We start from the raw sequence: 5692 nt of genomic DNA, 5'->3' as shown, positions 1-5692 counted from the left end.
ATGGCAAAGAAGGCTTCCCCACATGCTCATGACCAAAATTACAACCATCCCCCAGCTAGCAGTGGTCACTGCGACCTTCTGTGCAGATGTCTGTCCCACCGGCGATAAGATCTGCAGCTCTGTGTACTCTCAGATAATTACCAAGTTCTTGGATGACAAGCTTGGAGGGGGCTAAGAACATCTGTAGCATAGCACATGTGCTCAGGCTGAGCTCTGCTCCTGCGATGCCAAAGCATGGACCACCTCCCTGGAAGTCAGCAGCTGGCCTGTAGAGGTGGGAAAGAGAAGGAGACAGTGTCCCGCAGGAGCTTGGTCACCCCCTTCACCCCCCATCAGCAGAAAGGGAGCTATCTACACGAGGCCAGCGTCAGTAGGGAGGCTGGTTACAGCTGAGGCTGCAGCTTCAAGACAGACCCGTTGCCAAAAGTGATTATTCAGTTGCCTGAAGCTGGCAGTTCCCATAATTGAGTAGATTGATCTGCTCTACCTTCACCGTCTTCAAGCTGGATGTGAAAGTCTGAGCTGGTTGGCCCCAGCAGGAGAAGCGGGTAGTTGTTACACCGTCTTCAAGCTGGATGTGAAAGTCTGAGCTAGTTGGCCCCAGCACCTTTGTTGTTGGTAGCGGTTGTCCAGCAGGAGAAGCAAGCAGTGCTGGAGGGTCAGATGCTTGTCTGGAGGTGACACCTGGAGATCTAACACAGGGGCATTCGGGGTGCAGATGTCTCTCCATGGACTCCAACAGGAGCCTCTGGACACACCCAAGCTGTAGAGTCAAGGTGCGCTCATCCCCATGAGAGGTACAAGCAGTGCAATAAGCCCATCTATCCAAAACCAGCTTCTCTGTTCCACATCCACCAGTGTCCTGGACACTGCTTTGGGCTTCTGTACCCATCAGCTGGACCTGAGCTGGGTTTGGGAATCAGCTGTATGGGCCACCAACCAGCCCACTCTTTGTGGTGATGAAGCCACATCTCACATGGGTGAGAAGCAGAGAGCTGTGGTGAGAGCCTGGGGGCAAAGACCTCCTTGTCAGTGTGCACTTCAGTGTTGACTTAGGGAGGTAGATCAGCCACAAGCAGGTCACACGTTGGCCACGAAGAGACTGAAGGGATCTCAGGATGGGTGATAGAAACCTTCCTCAGACCCAGGAGGGACCTGCCAACCTGAGAGGACAGTCCAGCTTGGAATTGGGGTCCCCTGTGAGATGCCATACCAGGACCCTCTGTGGGGTTGGCGAAGCTGTTTAGGGCGTATCTCAGGTTCCCCACGTGTGCTCAGCAATGACGATGCCTCCCCAGCGAGCACCAGGTTACCGAGAAAGGCTGCGGCTCTCACGTAATGCCGTGCCCAGCCGTTATAGAATCATAGAATCATAGGCTCATAGAATCAGAATCATAGAATGGTTTGGGTTGGAAGGGACCCCCAGAGGTCACCCAGCCCAACCTCCCTGCAGGACCAGGGACACCTTGAACCACAGCAGGTTGCTCACAGCCCCGGCCAACCTGGCCTGGAATGGTCCTAGGGATGGGGCCTCCACCCCCTCTCTGGGCAACCCCTGCCAGGGTTTCACCGCCCTCACTGGAAAGAATTTCTTCCTTAGATCCAGTCTAAACCTCCCCTGCTTCAGTTTAAAGCCACCCCCCCTTGTCCTGTCCCAGCTGGCCCTACTATCCTCAGCTCTGTGCCAGGGAAGACAGAGCAGAAAAGGGCCCCGGTGTTGAAGGAGGGCCATTAAGCAAAGACACACTCCAGGCACCAAACCAAGAGAGCGAAGCCGTCTCGTGGGAGGCCTGATTACACGCCGTAAAATAACGGTGTGCCGGAGCGACCCGTGTGCAAGGTTTCCCGTGTTGTAATAATAGATGGTCCTTCTGGTAGCAAAACTGATTGGGAAATTCGAGTTAATGACCCAGCGGACGCCTTTGTCAGCCGCCGAACAAGACAAGGCGGCGAGCAGAGCCCCAATGCTTCATGTGTGTGGTTGCTGAACGGTTGTGTCAAACCGTGAGGTCTCCTCACCGTGCCTTAGCACCCGGAGCAGGCGATTATTTACTTTTAGAGCTGGTTTTCACAAGGCTGAGCCATTAGCACTCACTCAACTGTAGGTCTCTAGAGAGGCTCCACGTTTGACATTCCGCCCGTGTTGGCAGCCACCGGTTGTACCCTCAGGTCTGTGACTGACGGGGCAAATCCAGCCACACCCACCGAGGGTGTCTCTTTTAAAGGGAATTTGTCAAAAATCGGTGGAATCCAGGACCCCGGGGTGCCGCTGGGGATGGACTGGAGGGGGAAAGGTTGATGCTGGCCAAGAGCGGGGCTCGGAGCAAGGAGGGGCTGAGCTGGAGGAAGCCCAGCAAAGGACGAGGCGCAGCCTCCGGCAGCTTTGTCACCCTGAATCAGCTCCTGGGGCTCCATGGAGCTGCAGAAGGCAGCCCAGCTCCACCACCCTGAAGATGCCCACCATTGATGGAGGGTCCCATCCTCCACGGAGCATCCCCTCACCACGGACAGTCAGAATCCCCAGCCTCCTGCTGTCCTGCCCCACCAGTAATCCCCAGCCTTAATTACCAGCACAAACCAGCTTTATGCTGGGGGAGGAGGGGATTTCATTCATTTGCAATCGTGTTTGCGCTCCACGTCTGGAATAACTCAGCACCACCTGCAAAACAGCTTCTTTTCCACTCCCCCTGTGCGGAATTTTTCCAAAGCCCGAAGCCGTCCCCGCGGGGGGAGGACGTGGCCTGGAGCCCAGCCCAGCACTACATCTGCACAAACAGGACCAGGGGGACATGCCCATGTGTCGGGAGGTTTGAAGGGGCTCAGCCGCTCACTAAAATAACATCCCTACCCTGTGTTTTACCCTTTTGGAAAACACAGCCCCGGCCCTTTCCAGACAGCAAGGAAGAAATTGCAGGCTTGGGTCTTTTGCTGTGGCTCAGGGGAGTTTATTTTCTCTCAGGCTGCGTTTTCCAGGATGGCATTTCCTGAGAAAGCCGCTTGTCTGGGAGCTTTCGGCATTAGCTCAGCCCTCGATAATCTGGAGACCCCAGGTCAGCCACTCGTGAAATGAGTTTGTGGGGCCCATCCCCACTGCTGAGGATGCAGGGACCTCGCATCTAACCGGACCTGAGCCCTGCTGGAGGGGGAGCAAGCCTTGAAAACACAGAGGGGATGAAGGAAAAACAAAAAATAATCCAGAATACGTTATTTTAGATTCAAGCCTGGACCTGCAGCTCTAGTGTCTGTGTGGCTGGGGCTGGCACTAATGCTTTTGAGCTGAGGCCTGGGCTGGCAGGTCTGGGTCCACCTGATGTGGCCCCGTGCAGCATGCAGGGGTTGGATCCTCCATGGGCTCGGCTCAGCTCTGCTAGATGCCACAAGGATTTGGGGTACGGGTGTTCGGATCTGGTTTGCAAACACACAGATCTGCGATTTGCGCATCCTCGAGGATTTCTTTGGTTCTTTTTTGTTGCAAGGAGAGCAGAAGCACCTTGGGGTTCCTCACCAACCCTGATGCTCACATAGGAAGGTCAGACCGCATCACCCCTTGGAGGCTTGGGGCTGGCAGTGCCCTGTGGGGTGAGCATCAAGCATGCAGAGCAGGGTGGGAAGCAACTTCCTTACCCATGGCAGCCCAAACCCCTGCACACCTCCAGGTCAGACCTCTCCTGACCTGGAGCCCCTCAGAAGCCTGTTTTCTCTTGGGGAAGATGCCTTCATGCTCTCCCTCCCTGGGCAGAGTGGGCAGAGGGCCACCTCCCCATCCCTCTGCCATGTGCTACATGTCCCATGTCCCCACACATGTCCAAGGGCTTGGGCAGCAGGACAGGAGGAAGCAGAGGGACACAGCCACCATGCAAACAGGAATGAAAGCAGGAGGTCCCCCCTGGACACCCCACCCCACCTGGAGCAGGGTTTTGCTCCCCTGTGTTGACAGCTCCCTTCAGGAGCCCACAGTGCTCGCCTTGCTTAGGAAATGGGCTTGCAGAGCCGTAGTGTTGCCAGCTCCTTCCCACCCATCAACAAGGAGGACGGGATGGGATGGGATGGGATGGGATGGGATGGGATGGGATGGGATAGGATGGGATGGCTGCTCCAGACCTGCCATCTGCCCAAGGTGTTTCTCATCGCGTGGCGTGCGTGGTTCACGCCGTCCGGGCAGCCAGCCAGCCTGCTGCCAGCCAAACTGAATTACACAAGAGGAGAAGCAGAGCTAAATTCATACTTTAAAGTCAAAATGGCACAGTGAGGGGGCCAGCTCCCCAGGGAGGTCTGGCAGGAGTCGCCGCCACCCCCTCCCCGTCGCTGCCCCTGCAGCCTGGAGCCGTCCTGAACCACACATACAAATTAAAAAACATTGGTTTGGAGCCGTGCAGATGCCCGCAAAACCATTTGGCAGAGATATTTTAGAACTTGTGGCCGCTAGCTAAGTGCATGACATTGCTGTCCAGTTTGGGTGGTTTTCATTAGTAAAAATAGAGCCAGCGGTTCTCTGTCCAGCCCCCCCAAGCTGCAGCAGATATAGGACATTGTGGACCTACAGCTCCTGCAAAATAAAGGTATTTGTTAATACCCCCTCACCCCCTGTTCACCAGGGACCTGTTGGACTCTGGTTTAACTCGGGTAAGAGCAATGTGCTGCAGTAAGAGCAACCTCAGCCTCTCCCTGGTGTTGGGTGTAATTTTTAATTCCCCAAATCCTGTGCCAGGATGCTGCCACACACCATGCCCAGAGCTGGGGCGGGCTCTGCTCTCTCTGAGCCCAAGGTACCGGCCTTGCCTCGTTCCTACACTGCTCCATACTCCTCCTCAACCGGGTGATCAGCCTCCCAAATGCACCGGCTGAAAACACACTGTTAGCAACCCTGCAAGGCAGCATTTCAGCCAAGGCATCCCAGCGTCGAGCTGGGAACCTGCTGAGCTCGGGAGCACCCGCAGCAAATAGCTGGGTAAAACCCCGAACTGGTTTCCCATGCGCCCAAGTGCGTGACCCCAGCTCCCCAGCCTTCTTCATGCAAAGATTCCCTGACTGCTCACTTTTCACCACTTCTCCCTGGCAGCCTCGCTGCTGTTCTGAGGTTTCCTGCCCAAAACGGTCCCTGCTGTAGCTAACTGGGCTGGGCAGGCAGCGAGCAGGTCCTGCAGCGGGACAGGAACACCGCACCGATCCTCTCCCAAGCGAGGGTTTGCAGCAGGATGCTGATAAACATGGTTCAGATGAATTCAGCGGAAGGCAAATGCGCCGCCAGCTCTTAAATTGCCCTCGGAGCGGTTATCACCAGTCGCTATTTCCATTAACAGCTCCGCCGCAGGACCCACGTGAAACAGGCAGGTGCCTCCCAGCTGGGTGGGCGCGGGTGCAAAAGCGTGGGGGCCTTTGCGAAAAGCTGCGCCTCAGATAGCGATGTGCGTGCCGTGGGAGACGCGGGCTGCGTTGCCCTTCTCAGCCTGATGCCGGGACTGGGGCTCCCTGCCCGCTTTGGGCCGGCGTGGTAAGAGAGATGTTGACGAGCTGGAGGAAGTCCAGAGGAGAAGCATGAATAATAAGATGAGGTTCAGCAACCAGAGCTTATTAGGAAATGCTAAAGAAGCAGGGTTTGTTTAGTCTGGAAAGTAGAAGCCGAGGAAATGGTCCATCATCAGGCAAAGTTTAATTATAAAATGGATGGCAATCAATTGCGCCGTAAGGTCAC

This window comes from Egretta garzetta, unplaced genomic scaffold, assembly GCF_000687185.1.
Source record: "Egretta garzetta isolate BGI_Z169 unplaced genomic scaffold, ASM68718v1 scaffold226, whole genome shotgun sequence".
NCBI classification, from domain to species: Eukaryota; Metazoa; Chordata; class Aves; order Pelecaniformes; family Ardeidae; genus Egretta; species Egretta garzetta.
This window is presented reverse-complemented; position numbering follows the sequence as displayed.